The sequence below is a fragment of the Lycorma delicatula genome, chromosome 10 (assembly GCF_047948215.1).
Source record: "Lycorma delicatula isolate Av1 chromosome 10, ASM4794821v1, whole genome shotgun sequence".
NCBI lineage: Eukaryota > Metazoa > Arthropoda > Insecta > Hemiptera > Fulgoridae > Lycorma > Lycorma delicatula.
In genome coordinates this window covers 102,861,659-102,882,020 of record NC_134464.1, presented here as the reverse complement: position 1 = coordinate 102,882,020, position 20,362 = coordinate 102,861,659, and the positions used below count along the sequence as shown (strand labels likewise).

Below are 20,362 nucleotides of genomic sequence, written 5' to 3'. Positions count from 1 at the left end.
TATGAGAAATTAATTATACGGTGACTAATATTTGAGTAATGGTTATAGTGTTGTATATAGATACTGCTGCGCTGTGAATTTGCACTGATGCAAGGGATGTGACTCAGCAGAATCATGATGAACTCTAACACAAACACAACATTTGTTGATTCTTCACTTTACAAAAGTTAACTGAATGTAGTATTCATGAAAACTTACCTTTTTATAAATAAATACATTAATTGCGATTTCAGGAATTTTTTTTTTGTGAATACAGTGAAACTCTCATGTCTGGATATTAACCATAAACAACTTTTATACATATAAGGGAAGTAAGTAAAAGTACAGGTGAGGGTGGTAGGTCGGTCATAAATAGATGATTGTTTTTATTATAATATACTATCCATATTCAAGTTCTCTTCTTTTAATATTATTCTATAATTAATATTCTCATCTTTATAATATACATAATGTAAGTAGACAAGAGAATGAAACTTTCCTTATCTACTTGTACACTTGTCATGAAAATATTTTTGTTCACATAAGGGTAATGTTTGTCTGTGAAAAGATTGCTCAGCTGGATATTAAAATTTGTGTAATATTTCATTTAAAATAAATCTATAAGGTAATTGATTGTTACTGAATATCAGATTATTATCTGAACAGAAATACTCTTTAAACAGAATTGAATTACATGTACGAGGGTTATTATTTTTTTTCAAGGTTCGATCGGTCACGAAATTAAAACCACAGTGAAAATAAAAAATTTTTTATTTGTAACAAGTACTTACATAGTTATACTATTTCTCTACATAGTCACCACTCCAATTTAGACATTTGTCGAAGCGTGGTACCAACTTTCCAAACCCTTGTCATAAAACTGAGCTGCCTGTGTTTTCAGCCATGTTTCTACACTGGTCTGCAGCTCGATGTCTGTGCCAAAATGTTGTTCTCCTAGCCAGCGTTTCATGTGAGCAAAGAGGTGAAAATCTGATGGAGCCAAGTCCATCCGGGCTGTATGGTGAGTGATCAAACACTTCCCAACGAAAATGCTGCAGAAACTTCTTTGTTACAGCTGCAGTGTGCGGCCGAGCATTGTCATGGAGAAAGACAATGCCTGATGACAACATTCCTCTCCGCTTATTCTGAATCGCCCTGAAACGAATCACTCGATACAGAAATTGTGAACCGATGATTTTCTCGAATTGCCTCATCCACTCGCTCAACGAGATCATCAGTTGACACTCGCTTCCTTCCTTCCCTGACCGCCTGCATCATGAACATCTGTACATCCTGCTTTAAAGTTCCTGCACCATTGTCGCACTTTACTGTCACTCATTGAAGTTTCACCGTACACATTAGTTATTCGTCTATGAATTTCAGCCGCATTACACCCCTCAGCCTGAAGAAATCAAATTACCGCATGCACGTCACACTTGGCGGGAGATGCTAGTGTTGTAGACATCTTATGGTGCTAGCTGCTGTTCAGAACTAAACGAAGTGTTGCGGTGTGATTGAAGGCCATACTAGAGATGCTGCACAACACATGCGCAAAGGGTCATCTGATTTTTGCACGGGTTTTTATTTTGCGACCGATCGGACCTTGAAAAAAATAACCCTTGTAGTTTTCAACAAAATAACGGAAAAAAAGACAAATATGCAATTAAAATATGAAAAAATTAATTAAAATTCCCTAAGTAGTCTTATTTTAAGTCCTGAACATCAACTCTACTTGTTTGTTAAGTTACACACAGTTAATCCTATTTAATTAGATTACAATAGTGTTGACATCAGTACATGGAGTAATTTTTTTGGGTTATACATCAAAGTAAAAAGAGAAAGAGACTAATTGTTAGAAATTTTTTTTGGACAAGAAGCAATACAATACTGATAAATATGTTTAAAAAAGGTCTTTGACCAGTCTCATTCTTCAAATTCCTTGATAATAGATAAACCAATTTTCATTGAAAATCTCTCGATTGCAATATCAAAATCCTATTCAGTATTGATCATGTACATAGTCAAAAATATCAAATTTTCATTAGCAGCTTCAGTAGTAATATCGCAAAATAAAAGGGCAGCCTTTTTTGAAACTACTTTAACTTGAAAATTGATGATCAAATGCATTATTTTTGGGATTTTTTATGGAATCCTTTACGCATATTTAAAGATCATTAAGGGTACTGAACTTAAAGGTATTATTATATTTGCATAAGCATATTGTCACATGTGGGTGTGCGGTGTGCATTCTGCATGGCTCGATCAGGATATTGAGAGGTTGTTGACAATTTATAATATTTATATAAGTGTAGTTTATTGTAGTGATAAATACAATAATGATAATAGTAATAATAATAATAATAAATTACAATAATAAAACTGTTAATAAACACAGATATTAATACAGTAATTACAACCAAATAATAATAATAATATTACTGTAATAATACAGTAATAGTAGTAAACAATAATTACATGACATTACATAAATCAAAGCAATAAGCATGACATAAAAACAGACAAAAATACATAACATAATCAACAAAGATAATCAACATTAACATGTAGATAACAACACATAAAATAGTGATAATAATGTCCGTAGTAAGTAATAAATTCAGATTACACATAAGAAGGTTTTGAAATATATAGTCGTTCGGAATTTATTCCAGGTATAATACTAGTATTCAGACCCATTAACAAAGCAACTGTTAGTTTTAACCCTTTTTAACCATTAGTCTTATATTAACAAACAATCTTATAAAATTCACTCTTGCAAATTTTGTTTATCTTAACAGTTTATGAATGAAGTCTATTGCATTACTTCTTTTGTATATACACTTATAGTTTTACTGTAACTCACCGATAGTTCTTTCTTGGTTACTGAATTACTCGTGGCATTACCTTACTCATATCGAACTAGATACTCACCTCGCTGGACTGACATCTCGTAGACTCACACCTGTGACTCTCTACGCTGAACTGTTATCATACGTCTTGCAGACTGGTCACAGAACTCCCGGTCGAACTCACACAACTCACAACCTGTCCTCGCCAGAACTGCCCTTGCTGGACCGACGTTGTAATGCATCACAGACTGGTTCATGGATTTCCACCGAACTGCACTCTTAGCTGGTCTTACTAGGTTACTTATTCTGTTAGCCCTTTTACCTGTAGGATCGGACCCAATTAGAAGCGTGAGAAGAGTTGACCAAGGCTTTGTTCTCATAAATTCCAAGCCTGGTCTCTTCTCACCGTGCAACAGGTGTGCATCGTGTGTTAAGATGTAGTATAACAAAAGACAGTTGTGAAATGGACCTATTCTTGACAAAAAGGGTTGTCCTTGGCAGGAGTATAATTCACTTCTGCCAATTATAAAAGTAATAAAAATGTATTTAATCGGAAAGATCCAGAAAGGAACAAATAGGAGCGGGCCTGGTATACCGGTCTTGTTACGATATAAATGCTGGTAGCTAAAAGATAAAATTGCAACTTTTAGTTGCAAAATTTTGATGTAATTTTTAGATTTTAAAACTAACCGTGACTAAAAAACCAGATTATTGTAAATAATGTGTGTATCAAATTTGAAAATTACATTATGAGTAATTAATACTTAAAGTATTAAGTATTAAACTACTTACATACTTTATATACTTAGGATTTCTGCAGAATTAATCTTACCAATAGAAATGCATCAAACAGCTATTTGAGTTAAACCTTAAAAAATAAACAAATATCTTAATAGCAATTTGGTGTTATATTAATGCAGCTTAATCTTACTTTTACTTAAATCTTTTAGATTTCTAAATTCCTTGTTTTGTTATTCATATATTTAATTTCGTAAGCATTTGGCACTGTTTGTATTAATACAATTTGTACAAATTGAAGTTTCAACATATCAACAATTTTCAATACATTGAGTATTAATTTTCAATATTGAAAATTGTTGGTAAGTGGAAACTTTATATATATTCATATGTTGCCTAAAATGATTCCAAATAGTCTACTGTGGATAGCTAAAAATGATTAAAAATTGAATTTTGATGAGATGAAAAAGTTTCAGAAAATTTGACAGAATGTAGGTCTGTTTATTCTTGTAGTCTGGATTTCAAAATTTTGTAAAGAAAAATTAATGTGTAGTTGGTTTTATTTATTAAAAAAAATAAAGAATATATGTCAGTGTATTGTATTAAGTGGTATTTTTTTTATCTCAGAAATAAATAATCAGACTGATGTAAAAGTGTGTTAGTAAATCTTAGATAAAATAATTGTTACACTTTATTGGCTTCTTATGGCCATTTTGTAGTGAAATAAGTCTGATAAAAATTACGACTTTACTTTTAATGATTATGGAAAAATTACACTATCATATTGCTTTATTTCTTTTGCTTCAAGGTATTGCCTGCATTTATAAAAATAAAAAAAAATAATAATAAATAAATAAACAGTTAAGCTAGATTAATTAAGTATTATATAAATATTGAAATAATTTCCTTTTTTTAGATAATAGTTTTATTCTGAATAATAAACGTATATACTAGTGAATGTGTAATTATTATTTTAATTTGCATTGCATGATGCTCATTAATACATGACTAACTTAATGCCATTTGGAATAGTAACTTTTGTTTGTGAAAACATTGTTTACTGTTTAAACAGCAAATATATCTGCAGATGTGAGTACCAGTGTACTATTTCATAATTTAAAGTGTACTTAATGGTGCAAATAAAAAATATGGGATGAAAAACATAATTTAATACAACTGCTGGAAAAACAACAGCAAAATAAATTTGAAGATTGTATAAAACAATGATATAGGTAACCGCAGTATATTTAATAGCTCCTAGATCAACTTAATACGGCTGGAACATAAAATATACAATCAACATAAATTGTAAAATTATATACTCTCTACGATCAAACTAAGGCCCAAAAGTCGATCTATCTGTACGAGATGCTACCCAAAAGTTCAGGGAATTTTACCATAAAAATAAAATAGCTTACCATAACTTATAATTTCCACTCTCCTTCAAAGTAATCCCCGTGGGCATTGATACAGTGATCCCAGCGTTTTCCCCGTGATTCCGTGCATCCCTGGACGTCTGCAGGTGTAAGTGTTCGAAGCACGTTCTGCATTTCTTCCTGAATCTCCTCAACGATGGCCTTTCAATTGAAATTTTATTTTCGAACAGAGAAAAAAGTCGGATGGGGCAAGGTCAGGCAAATAGGGTGGGTAGGGAATCACTACCGTCTTTTTGGAAGTCAAGAAATTCCGAACGGCTAGCGATGTGTGCGCGGGCGTGTTGTCATGGTGCAGAACTCAGCTGTTGTTACCCCACAGATCTGAACATTTGCGTCTAATGTTTTCACGTAACCGCTTCAAAAGTACACAATAGAACATCCCATTGACAGTTTGACCTAGAGCATAGATTCCCAAAGTGGTCCAGAAGGACCCCCAGGGTCCACGGGAGACTCGACGGGGGTCTACGTTAGCGTGACACAAAAATGGGGGTTCACAATTCTTATGCGGGGGTCCACGAAAATTCATCTGGTTTCGATAGTGAAGAACTAAAATGTTGGCTTGACTTTGCGTATCAATCTAGGCAGATAATGTTTTAAGAAGCTCAGCAGCGACTGTTACTTGTAAAAACTTGCATATTCCATATTCAGTACAACGAACGTGTCGAGACTTGCAAAGCGCCGCCGCCGTCCGCAACGCTTGTTCAGACGTGCAAAGGGGCGAAATACGACTTGTGGTGTGTGTGCTAGCAATCTTGCATGAACTTGTTTGATTCTTCACTAATATAAATACGATTGCCAAGGATAAACGTTACTCATTTGTTTCCTGAATTTCGAAAAGAAAAGTAAAGTGAATAGATGTTAGCGTTTGCCAGTGTCGGAAAAAGTAGTAAGTACTTACCTGCTTTTTTGTTATACTTACTTTTATTTTATTTATTGTTTATTTATTTATTTAACAATTTATTGTACACGTCAGTAAACAAAAAATACGTAGGTACAAAAGGCGAGGCTTATTCCTAAAAGAAGTCTCTTCCGTTTAAGGATTTATTAATTTTTGGTCAACATTTTTTTTCAGATATATAAAAAAACTAACTGATCCTGAACATACCATTTCTCCCGGTTGTAACCCTTATTCTGTAACACATTGTATATTTTCATAAATTGAACCTGTCTTTACATACTCGTACGTCCCATCAAAGTAATAAATAACTGATTAAAATCGCAGAGTTGTGATATCAAAATTTTGGTTATTTAAAATTATGTTCTATAGAATTTACAGAAATATATCAAAATCTAATTAATGAAAAAATGTTTTACATCACATTAAAATCGGTTCAGCCATTTTCATAAAACTTTATTATGGATCTTATCGATTTATTGCTTTTAATAATTAGAATCAGTTTGCCACTGGTACTTTATTTAACTGCAATAATTAATTAAAACAAAGTTTTTTTTTATTTACCGGTAGGTAACTGATACGAAACATGGCTGAATCTAAGAAGAAATGTCGACTGTACAGTGTTGATTATTTAAAATTTGGATTTCTTCCATCAAAGGCGGACAAGCGATTGCCTATATGCCTTTTGTGCAGCAAAATTTTGAGCAATGACTCTATGAAACCATCGAAGCTCGAAGTTCATCTAAGAAGGTGTCATCCTAATAAAATAGGTAAAGATTTGAAATATTTTCAAACATTGAAGGAAAAATATGAAAAGAGACCTACCGTGCACAGAATGTTCGCTTCAACATTTGAAAGTAACGATGATGGCTTGCGGGCATTGTACAATATTTCATTACTTATAGCGAAATCTGGAAAACCGCACACCATTGAAGAACAGTTAATTTTACCCACTGTTGAAGAGGTTTTAAAAACTGTTCTGCACAAATCTGCATTTGACGTACTCAAAAGAATTCCTTTGAGTAACAACACTGTACAAAGAGTATTGATGAAATGAGCTCTGATATTGAAAGTTTCTTGTGTAATTATCTGCAAACAACTCATTTTTCTATTCAACTGGACGAGTCAACTTTACCTGGTAATGAAGCATTATTATTGACATATGTTCAATTTGTTATGGACGAAGAAATTCATGAAGAGCTACTATTCACAAAAACTTTGGAGACGGACACTAAAGGTGAACCAATATTTAATGTCCTGAGTGATTTTTTTAACGAAAAATCAATTCCATTCACAAACGTCATTTCGGTGGCAACAGATGTAGGTCCTGCCATGGTCGGCCGATATCGTGGTCGTGGGTTTATAAGCCATCTTAAAAGAATTATACCAGAGGTAACTGCAATTCACTGTGTCATCCACCGACAACACCTAGTACCGAAAAATCTGAGTGATAGATTGCACCAATCGCTTCAACTTGTAATTAATGCTGTTAACAAGATAAGAAGCAATGCATTGAATACGCGTTTATTTGCCCAATTGTGCGATGAAAATGATGAAGACTTCCAACGATTGCTCTTACATACTGAAGTACGCTGGTTGTCGAAAGGTGCATGTTTAACAAGATTTTACTCACTTTTTGAATCAGTTTTAGAGTTTCTGGAAGGTAAAGATTCAGATTTAAAAGAAAACCTGATCACTTTGAAAGCTGACATCGCGTATTTGACAGATTTGTTCAAAAAATTGAATGACATTAACTTACAATTACAAGGGGACAGTCTCAATTTAATAAAAACAAAGGGTGTAATTTCAGCTTTTCTTGGAAAATTGAAATTTATGAAGCAAAATATTAGTCGGCGCGTATTTTCCCAGTTTTCAAACCTGTCACAGGTAGAATGCCTTGATGAGGATATTCATACATACGTTCAACATTTAATTGCCCTGCATGATGATATCTTCAAAATCAGATTTGAAGATATTCTGACGATGGAAATACCACCATGGATCATAAATCCATTTGATGAAACGGAAGTGGAGAATGTGATATTACAAGAGGAGCTACTCGAGCTTAGCACTAATGAGGAGCTGAAGGTGAAATTTAAAAGAGGGTATCAAACATTTTGGCTGCAGGCAGAAATACCAGAAAAATATCCTGGACTGTGGGGAGTTGCGAGAAAGCTTTTGATAGCGTTTCCCTCATCATATCTTGTCGAAAAAAGTTTTAGTGTCGTTACAAACCTTTTATCAAAAAAAAGGAGCAGATTCAATATTCAATATCACAGATATTGTGATATTGAACGGGGAGATTTGTGCTTATTCCTAACAAAACTGAAGCCAAATATTGATAATTTGCTGTCAATCCATCAAGTACATCCCTCCCATTAAAATTGTAACTATTTTGTGATTGTCATTGTAGAAGTTACATTACGTTATTAATGTTTCATTTTAATTATATTACGACAATTTTATTATATTACATTGCAATACGATAACAATAATAATTAATAGCGTAATGATTACATATTTGAATAAATGCAACACAAAAAAATATACTATTTTTCTTTTGCTTTTTACCACTCTGAATGGGAAGTTTTCTAAATAAAATAAGTGAGAATTGATTGCTTTCTTGTGCTGTGAGTAGATGTCAAAAATGTAAGGTTGGATTGAAGCATTTTTTTTGATCGGCCAACTTTACTTTTTTGACATCCACTCACAGCAGTCAATCAAAAATTAACCGATCAATTCTCACTTTTTTTTCGGAAGCTGTTAGTTCGTGGAACTCAGCTGTAACACAAATTTTCATAGTTAGATCTAATCTTCACATTTTCCGTCGACTGGAAATATGGTAGAAATGTAGCTGCAGGGGGTCCACCGGAACCAGCAAAATTTTGAAAGTGGTCTATGAGAAAAATAAGTTTGGGAACCTCTCACCTAGAGGAACAAATTCCTTATGGATAATGCCTTTGATGTTGAAAAAAACAATTGTCATGGACTTCAAGTTGCTGTGAACTTTGCTTGCTTTTTTGCTGCGGTGAACTTTGCGACGACTGCTGCTTAGTTTCAGGGTCATACCCGTACACCCATGTCTCATCACCCATTATGATGTTAGGATCATCTCTTGCTGAATTTTTCAATTCACTAAGACAGCTAAGCGATTTTGTTTTTGGTCGCTGTTCAACAGTCTCGGTACGAATTTTGCAGCAATGCATCTCATGTTCAAATTGTCCGACAAGATGCGTTGCACGGACCCATATGACATTTGTACGATTGCACAAACATCATGGATTATTTGTCTATGATCAGCAACAATAGCCCCTTGCACTTTTACAGTGTTTTCTGGTGTTGCGCTTGTTGATGGTCTTCCTGAACGCTCATCGTCATCGACTGTTGTTCGTCCATCTTTGAATTGTTTGTACCACAAAAAAGTTTTACTTTTACTCATAGCATTATCACCAAATGCTTCCACAAGCATGCGATGGGTTTCTGCACCGGTTTTTTTAAGCATGAAGCAAAATTTGATGCAGGTTCTTTGCTCTTTAAAATCTGCCATTCAAAACTTCGCCGAAGCAGTAAAACACAACGGTACACAACTGCACGAAAGTCAACAATGCAGCCTCTCACCGTCGCAACTGTTGGAACACTGATTCACAAAGAGTACTGTTAGCCACATCTAGCGGCAACAGGTCATACCAGCAATGGTTCGCGCATGAAATTCAAATTCCCTGAACTTTTGGGTAGCACCTCATATATATTATTATTATTATTTAAAAATTTTTGTTTATATATCTCATAATTCTATTAATATTGGCTATTAAGAAAATAACAGTTATTCAATATTCAACTTATTGCCCCAGTTAAATCAGCTGGAATAATTTGTGCCAAAAAAATAAGTGGAAGGATACCAGGCACTACCAAGATAAACCTCCCCTTTGCTGAGAGCTAAGTTTTCATACATTTTATATGAGTAATTAAAAAAATTACTGAATGTTAGATTTATTTTCTTAATTTAATTTTATTAATAATGTCTTTTATATAAATTAAAAAAGATATTTTGATTAGTATGATATAATGATAATATTCAATCAGATTGAAATGGATAAAAGAAACTACATGGATAAAAGAAAAGGAACTCCAGCATTCACATGGATAGATTAAGGAAACCTTGGTGAAACTTAACAATTCAACAAGCGTTAGTGAAAATTATATGATCACGTATTTTTGTACATGTTAGATGTTATCCAGAAAATTCAAGATTAATTAAATTAATATTATTTAAAAACTCATTGAAAGAGTAGTATTATTTCTGTAGAATAAAGTCTTCAAATCTTGTTTTAAGTAGATTGATGGAAAGTTCTTTTAAATGGGTTTGGTAATTTATTGAAAATTACAATGGAAACATAATAAGATCCTTTCTTGTAAAAGACCTCTTGAGTATTGTGTGTAGTTATATGAAAACAATTCTGTTGTCTGGTTTGTTAGAGATGAACTTCCAATATTTTTTTAAGAATCAGCCTATTGTTTTTCACAAAGGTTGCACATTCACAAAGAAAGTATAAACATATGAATAAATTAAAATTTTTAAATTGGTATGTCATGCTCTAGTGAACATTTCAGTCACATCTGGTGTTGAAACTTCAGCTTAAAAAAATTTGACAACATAGTTGTTCAATGACAGAATATTTATTTTGTAATGTAGCTTGCTAAAAAACCTATTTTAAAAAGTGCTGCCAAATAAAAACAAGAATGAAAATATCCCATACTGTTTACCAATTAATTGAACTTACCATTTGTTAGAACAGAAATTAGAAACACATTCGTGGGTATTTGAGTTGTAATTTAAGCCTTTTTTTTTTTTTTTAATTCACCAGGGATATTTAAAGCTTTTGAAGTGAGAGAGGCAGCATTTTATTTTCTGATTTTACTGTTTATATATTTGTAATTAATTTGGGAATTGAGTTTCTGATGTAAAAGAGAACAGAAGTATGAGATCGTTATGTGAATTTTTGTGTTTTTGACTTTAAGTGATTTTCTCAGTTATTTTTATTACAGTGTGGTAATCTGTTAGTTTATGAGAAGTAATTGAGTCAGATAACTGGTATTTTTATCAAAATTTTAAGTTTTTGATTAGTTACTGAGAATCAGTATTACGCATTATGCATATATTGGGTGCTGGTATGAACTAGTTGGGGGTACCACATACGTACTAGTAATAGAACAATCTAAACTGATTGTTTTCTTTTGAGATTCCACTTTTGTATGTAATATTTAATAACTATTTTTATTATTTTTTTTTGTACAACTGGTCCATTATCATACTTTAAAATGTCAGAGGATCTCAGAAAGTTATCATTATTTCTTACTTAAAGAGGAAATCAACATAAATATGCTGCAGGTGATTAAGCAGGAAATTGTTTCTTTAAACTTTTTCCTCGCTACTCCAGGAGCAAAACAAAAGGATAGGTGGATTTAAGTAGGCAAAACGAAAGTCTTTGGTTACAGTCATTTAAACAAAATAAAATTTTTAGTTCAGGGTTTCTGACAATGAGAAGCTAAAAGAAACAAATTTTGGTTTGTGTAATAGAGTTATGGTGGTCAACTTACAAGATTCTGAAATTAGTTTTGTGATAAGATTTGGTGGTGTACCTGGTAAGAATCATCCTGTTTTATTGGCTCTTATATCCAACTTAAAAAAAAAAGCTGCAATTATAAACTGTGCAAGGTTCCAAGGGTAATAGAATATTTGTTTCCATAGACCTTGACTGAAAATCATTTGAAAAGCTTTGCTTGAAAGAAAGAATTTCTTACAGATATCAGGTCATAACAGTATGACTTAGCTTAATAGACCAGTATGACCTAATAGATACAGATCTATTAGAAAATATGGACTCATGATAGATGTTAAATTCTGCCATCACAGTGAACTGTGTGTTAATTGCCCTGATGAACATGTTAAAGAAATTCAATTAGAAATTTAATTTTTATAGGGAAAACATCCTTGCAAAAGTGTAACAATTGCCAAAAAAATATAAAAGGTGTTCCAATGACGAGTATTGCTGACCCTTCAATCCCAAAGTGGGTTGATCAGCTTCTCCCAGCAGGTCATCTACCACCTAAAATTAATGATAATCATAAATCTAATACAGAAAAATCAATAGTTGTGATTATATAAATATTATATCCTTTAATGCAGCGGGTATTTTAGGAAAATTAGAATTTGTAGACTGTTTAACTAAGCACAAGATTTCTTTATTATTTGAAACTTTGATTTCTGATGAAGCAGACATTTCAAAATAAATTTCCAAATTATGAAGTACTGGCTGTTAAGACTTCTTCGTTCAGGTAGGTAAGGGGGGGAGCTCTATTTATGGTGTCAGAAAAGTGAAAAATAACAATGGAATCGTTAGATATGGCAAGACTGACGATGATTGTATTATGGTAATGAATCTATACTCTCAAATAAGTTACCTAATTCCAATATACCTGAATTTCAACAAATAGTTTCAAAATTTTAATTCATTATAGGATCAGGTATTAAAATATGAAGGTTCTATTTTTTTATTACTGGGCGACTGTAATGGAAGAATCGAGGATACAAAGGTCATCCTGGAGGAAATTGTCAGTAGTATTCATCTCTTAAGAGATTTAATAGGAATTCAAAGGATAAGGTTCTAAATGCAAATGGAAAATCTTTGTTATCTTTTTTTGATGATTTTAACCTCTCTGTGCCTACTGAATGGACAAATGGTAGGAGATGATCAAGCCGAGGAGACTTTCATTGGCTCTCAGGGATCATCTATAATAGATGTTTGCATTATATCCTCTGATTTAGTGTCAGCGGTTGTTTCATTTGAAGTGTGACCCAAAATATTCTCAGATCATTGACTAAGTAAATTGAGGTTTAAATTAACAGAATCAAATGATGAGACGCATTGTGCTTGTAAGTTCTTCCAAAATTAAAGAGGTATTTTTTAAAAAAATCCCAATTACAAGAACATGTACATCTGTTGCGCTTCGTCAGGCTTGGAGTATTGATGAAGATGAGGATTTAAATTATTTACTTAGTACTTGTATAATTTATAATTATGCATTTTAATAATAATAATTTTGCGAATGACAAGAGGAAATACGTTAGACTTTTAGACTATTGAAGATTTTTAGTAAAATTAATTTAAATGCTATTAAGGATCAATTTTTGGTGACTGAAAGTAAATAAAAATGACTATGTGGGAAGAAGAAAAAGAAATGTTGGAAATATTCGAAAAGAAAAACAAATCATAAATGTATTTATGATTTTAAGGCAGTTAAAGACACAAAACATTTCTGGTCATTGGTACAATGTTTGAAAAAGTAACAATTTTTATTGAGCTCTGATGTAGTTATGGAAGACTGTTTATGTTATTTTAAATAGTTGCTGAATCCTGTTACCATCTCTGTTGGAAATAGTTTGGAATTTATTGAGGATGAATGGATGGATGGATCCTTTGTGAAGCAAGAGTTGAATAAGATTTTTGCGAAGGCTCAAAACAGAAAGGCTCCTGGGGATGACAGAATTTCTGAGTTTCAAAGAGAAGTTGGTGGACATTTAATCAGATATTTTCTTGAGGGGTCACCCTGAAAAGCTTTAAAACAGTAGTAATTCTCAACTTTATAGTCCTTACAACCTCCAAAAAGTAAAAAAATATATATAATGAATACTTCATAACCCTCCCAAACCCAACCCTACTCAATGAAACCTTGTTAAAACTATTTAGCTCTGTTGATAGTGATGGATATGAACATGCATGTATGAAGTGTTCAAATATGAGCAATTTACAGGTTCCAATTTGATGTGTACGTCTCCTTGTAATTTGATCTGCTTGCATAATAATCACTGTAAGAGCCTCACATTCGAATGTGCATATGATAAGTTTGAACACGTCTTGCTCTCAGCAGTATAAAAGAAGCGCGTATGGATTGCAGAACATCAGTTTAGTTCCAAATGGAAAGCGTGCGTCTGGTGCCTTTATTTAAGTTCCTGAAAGTGAAGTTTCATAGAAAATAATAATTGAGGTTTCAGTTTCTTAGTGTGCAGTCAGTTTAACTATTTTTTTGTTTTTGGTTTTTTGAATTAGACCTTTTGGTAAGTGGTGAAGTTTGTGGAAAAACAAAGTGATCACATCCAATAAAACGATTGGTAAAAACACAAGATTTACAATGACATTCCAACACCATAGAGGAAGACACTCACCTTGTGACATTACGGATTGCCACACCACCCCCTCTGTTCCGTGCCCCAAGGGGCTTTATCAGAGGTCATCTTTAGACCTTCTAACTGGTTACATCTTACAGTCATCAGCCAGGCCTCGGTCGGGATGCCACCGATGTAAATGCCCCTGTAGAAATTTGCATCAGTAAAATACAAATCAAATTTTACCTTCACTAGGTCTCAAAAGGACATCTTCACATCCAACCAAACATGATCCCCTCAAAGAGTCCGTGCAAGCGCGGACCGCGCGCTTAGTCTAAATTTGATAACACCGTTTGTGACTGCGAATGCCCCAGAAAGCGAACGAGTTGTAAGTCATATCAGTGCTACACTCATACCAATCAAAATTTTGTATTACGCAACACAGAAATTCACACCTATACCCAATAAGTCGACCAAATTAGGTCACCTAACAAGGGGAACGTAACCTTATTCCGGTCCGCGCAGGAGCCGCGGACAATCCCCGCACTCCCATCATGGAGTCTCGCGCGGCATTATCAGGGACCGCCACCGGCGAGACGAAGCCACGCCCCTGGTCGTAAGGGCTAACATACCCCGGCAGCGCGGCGCCAACCCCGCCATTCGGATCCCCAAATCAAATTACAAACAATACCATGAATAGGCATGACATAATGCCAATGCGCCTACCTCCAACTAATCCAGTACCTAGGCCGGAACCCTAGCCACCCAGGATCCTACCATGATTAAATTCCCTCTGCAGACTATACACCCCGAGGGCGCGAAGAAAACCAGCCACTATAGACCACTGCTCGCGGATCATCCAGTTAGTACGGAGTTCCGGAAAGGAATGTATTCTCCTAAGTTCCCTAACAGTTCGTGAACGTTCGACCTCATATCGGGAACAGACGTAGAGGACGTGGCCCACTGTATCATCAGTCCTACAATCCGGGCATTGACTCGAATCCAAGACTGCTAGACCGCGAGATTATTCTATAACAGCCAGCAAGAGGAGTCGCTGGGCCCGCAACATAATGTCCGTGTAACACCTAAAAGCCAAGCGGTGAGCTCCGACTGGTGCAAAATATACATTTGTAAAGGATACGCATTGTACGGTAATTCAACCCCCAATCGGGATGAATGACTACGGATTCCATAAAAAGCATCAGGAGTCTTTTTTACATATTGTAGATGTTCCTTGAACCGAAAATTCTCATCAAGGATATTACCCAGGTACTTTTGAGCCATATCGTACCGAATGGGGGGATCAGTCATCCAACCCGGATTCGTCGGGAAGCAGCCAATCGGCTCTTAAGCAACATCATTGTGGTTTTCTTTACGCTAAAAATCATTTTATGTTGGAGACTTCACAGCCGGAGTGTCTCACAAGCATTAGCATCTCGGAACTCTAACTTCGTTATTCGAATCTCCCTCAATCAGCAGCTGCGCGTCGTCAAAATAAGAGATGACACGACACCCACATGGCAACCTCAAACGCAACATGGAATCGAATTCTATAATCCAAATAAGGGGACTCGGAACACTGCCCTGAAGGCATCCATTAGTTAGTCTTACGAACCGCTGAGCCGCCATCAGGCAGGGAAACAGTCCGATGGCTGAAATAACTTGAGAGCACTTCTAATTCGTTTCGTGTACAATACGCTTCTGCATCTGAAACAGGCCAGAGGGCCACCATAAGTTATTAAATGTCCCGGATATGTCCAGAAAAATCCCCAGTACATATTTGCATGAACTAGACGAAGTTATATCCATCACCAATACTATGCATCCTCAGTGCTCTTGCACGGTCGGAAACCATACTGGTTGTCCATTAGCAAATGATCAGTAACCAATCTAACATTAATATGCAAATATAGGACCTTCTCAAAAACACCACAGGCAAGACCGTTAGTGGTCGGTAAGAAGAACTAACAGTAGGATCTTTGTCGCCACCTTTGTACAACAATACCAAGTGTACGCTTCCAACACGCCGGCGAAGAGCAACCTATTATAAATTGTAGTTACGAGGACCAAGAACTACCGGAAGCGTTTGTACTAGGAGCTCTACTGTGATACAATCATATCCGGGGGCTTTGTCCCGTGTCATACTGCAGATCATCTGACACACCTCTACCTCAGTGATCTCAGAAGACTGTAAGTCGAAAGCCGCGACTTCCCGTCTGACTCGTCCGTAGTGTCAGACTACGGGCGTGTCTAACCACACCTACCATAGTGTCATCCAGGAGCAAATCATTCAGCAAAATATTAAGGACACTGCTCTTATCAATTACCACACCCTCGCGGGTTGACAAAGCTGACAAGAGGACATATTTTCTGTGCTTATGCCCAAGGGCTCTGTATACAACGCCCCAAGTATATCTCTTTCCTTGTTCCTGAACGAAGGAACGACAGGAATTACGCTTGGAAGACCTAATGCTATGAAAGTACGTAGCCCTGTTTCTGCGGTAATCCGTAGTTACGGCCGCATGCCGATCGCGATCACATTCCCGTTGCGCAGCTCTTCTGAGTCGATTCACAAACTGGTTCATTGCTGTCAGATTTCGAGACCACCAACCAGATATACGTTCCCGGCCACTGCCCCTAGGAATGGCGGCTTCAACCCCCGCCACCACCGCAGAAGTGAAATTTTCTGCCAGGACATCTAAATGGTAGGCCGTCAAGGTCTCGAGAAAAAAATCTCCAGTCTGGACTCCAACAAAGAGGAGAATTTCGGCCAGTCCGCCTTCCTATGCAGGAAAGTGTCCCTCATGGCCATCATGCAGCTCATCTGCTATTTCAAAAAGTATCAATCGATCACTAGAACAGTCATCGACCACAGACCAGTCAAGGATCCTGCCAGGGATGTCCCTACCAATGGTAATGTCAATATTTATACCTGAAAAGGCCCTTCATCTGTCAACCATACCAACGTAAGTGGCCAACTGGTCTGCAACATTAAAGACCTCAAAATTATGCTGCGCAATGAAACTTTAAGTTAAGTCACCGCCATGATCAGTGCCAGAAAAGTGACTGTACATTAACATCAACACCAATAAGGATTGAACCACTACCCACAATACATACGATTCTATCCCATCTTGCTAAATTTTCCTCAGTGGGATCCCTTTATTGAAAATATGAACTAACAACTGTAAGGTTTTGCCCGTGAATGGCAAGTCTGACCACATGATGCGCATCAGAAACCTGCCGAATAAAGACACTATCAAGCGACTTCCTGCACAGAAGAGCAGACATTCAGGTATACCCTACACAAAACCTTTACCAGCTATTACAGCCTGGCAGATCACTCCTAATTACATATGGGTGCTGCAGAAGGACAAGATTGAGGCTCCATATCTGTAAACCTCACCTAACTCAATCTGGACTACGTAAGCATCCTGGGCATTAAATTAACCAAACCTAACCATCTAAAGAATTAAAGCACAGCTCAGCAACCCTTATGAAACAGCCACACTCCTTACTAAAACTGGGTGCTCATGATTCTTATGCAATCTTTTACAGTTAGCACAGGCCGGAGCCTCAGACCTATGCGAACAGTCATCACACTTGTGGCCCTCCTCACCACAATGCGCACACACCAAGCAAACTTACAAAATTTAGCCCCATGACCGTATCTGCAGCACTTGAAACATCTTCGGACATCCACATACTCTTTTACTCGGCAGGACCCAAAATCGATAAACAGTCTGCCTGCAGACGTAAATTTTTGAGAGACCAGAACCCACTTCAAAAACTCTGTGATATTTCTGGGTATCACGCCTACCCATTTTCAAGACCAGCCTGCAGTTCTGCCGGAAGGCGGCTTCATCCAAATCAGTGTTCTGCCCCGTAATGAGGGACAAGACATCGTCATCAGTAAGGTCATGGTCAATATCATAGACTATAATGTGGGACCTATGCATTCTCTTCGGATCTATTTTTATATTCAATTGCTTAATCGCAGTGGAATCTCTAATTGTCTGAATGGTCTCTTTACTACAACTAATCCCTTATTGGTCTCTTTGATGTTTCTGATTTTAAAATTCTTCTAGTCACCCCGAAGGGCAACCTGGAGGTCTTTCTTCGGCTGACTGCTGGACACAGTTGAGCCCTTCACTCTGTTGACAAACGCAACCTCAAGTTTAAGAAACTTGAGGTTGGCTGGTTTTATATCTGCCCCTAACCACCTCAGCATACCTACGTGTGGCTGGATTGGCAATGCAAGGGCAAAAACAACAAAGCAGGGTTTCTGAACTACAGTTACTTCCAGGCTTTTAGGCAAGATTTTTGAAACCCTCCTCAAGAGCTGAGAAAGCTGCTCAAATTCTAAACAAGGCAATAATTTCCCTTTGGTAGCTGCACTGGTACTTTTGGGGATCGCTAAATAGGAAAGCAAGCCATCTAGTTCCACCAAAACATCAAGGGCCAATGGGGCAGAGCTGCTAGGCCTGCCCCCTGGCTTGTGAAAACTCTTCAACGATTGGGTTCATACCCTCCTGGGTGGTCACCCCTACATCCATTTCCGAACCAACATTGTCTGAACCAGTGTTTGAGGAGGTTGAAGGAAAAAGCTCTGGTCCCCTCCTCTGGCCAGGCATTTTATTTATCTTTCTAAAATCGGTCATGGTTGAAGATTCCCTGACCTAACAGTATACGAACAAAATGCTCACTTTATTCCTTTTATCCAGAAATGTTACACACAAGCCCACAAGCGTGACAACCACCCACAGCAAGCCACGGGCAGCTGGAGACCTTCTGCATTCTGTCACTCTTTACATCTCTTCACCACTACTGGATCAAATGCGTGAAATAAAAGATCAACACCCAGTTACAGATTACGGCCCCTGCTCTAAAAGAGTGCAAGCAGGACTAAGGATAAAGGTCCCTTTGCTTGTAACAGGGACTTACGACCAGGAGCTGTTGCCACTCTTTTCGCCGTGATGAGGCAGGTGCTCGAACAAATTGTGCCCCAAAATACTCTGAATCCCTGTGATATGGAGATGAATTGTCCAAACAATAAAGGCGCAAAACCATTGTAACATTCTCGTACAGCAAGATTGTGAAACTGGGGAAGGTACACACTCTACCACTAGCTCAAAAACAGCACTGAAAAAGACTTTATACAACGCAAATATTCTGTTTGTGAAAAGAGACCAGAGATTGTACATTGTACAATGACAATTATTTAAATTATGGTTTTACCTCATTGGATTGAAAGCCACAATTCATTGTTTGCTTTAAGCTCTTTCCGATGAAAGCATGAAGCCATCAAAATTCGACATGGAAACTAAACATCTGGATCATAAAGGCAAACCCTTGGAATTTTTTGAAAGAAAATTACGTACTTAGAGAAATCAACAAGCTTCTATTTATAAATCAAGCCATACTAATAAAAGTACACTTGAAGCATTCTATTTTGTAGCATTAAGAATAGCTACGATGTCCAAACCTTGCAATTGCAGAAAACCTCATATTTTCTGCTGCAATTGATATGAACAATGTTTTAATAGGTGAGAAAGAAGCAAAAAATTTTAAAAAATTTTCCTTTCTAACAGCACAATAGCAAGACAAGTTCAATAACATGGCTGTCAATATTTGCATGTTGAAATTGAATACATTAAAAAATTTTGGGTTTTCTTCATCAGACTAAGAATTTTCCTAACAGCCCTTGTAAATGATATTTTGAATAAATAACTGTAAGGGTAACTGTGATTAGTATTATTTACCATTTAAAAAAATTGTAGTGCGACTTTAATGATTTGTTTATGTTATGCCTCCAACAAGAATTCAGGGAATAACTTTTGTTACAATTATAAATACTGTAGATAAACATAATGGTAAGATATCAAGATAAAAAGAAACTGAATTCATTTGCAGAATCTAATTTTCTTTTCACAAATTTTATTACATTAATTTTCATAAAAAATTAGTTTTATCATTATGATTTTTTTTAAAAATAAAGTATATGTAAAATTAGAACAGTTTATTAATTGTTTTATATATATATATAAATATTTTTCTGCAGAATTTTTTTATAATTACATTCAGTATTGAAACGTAAAAATTAACATGAAACAACTCCCATGTTTCTTTGGCGATTTTTAACCAATGTTGTATTGAAAATTCTTACTTAGTTCCTTACAATTTCTGAATACCATGTAAGAAATTATAATTTATATAAAAAATGAAGAAAAACATTATTAAATTATTCTAATTAGTTAATTTGAATTAATTTCTTAGACATCTCATTAATTTGTAATTTATT

The 20,362-nt window shown here is 35.7% G+C and overlaps 1 protein-coding gene across 3 annotated transcripts in view; it reads left to right on the top strand.

Annotated features, from left to right (window-relative positions):
* The window catches only part of LOC142331815 (uncharacterized), a 69,235-nt gene that overhangs the window by 5,986 nt on the left and 42,887 nt on the right, over positions 1-20,362 (top strand). The gene's annotated exons all lie outside the window — the stretch shown is intronic.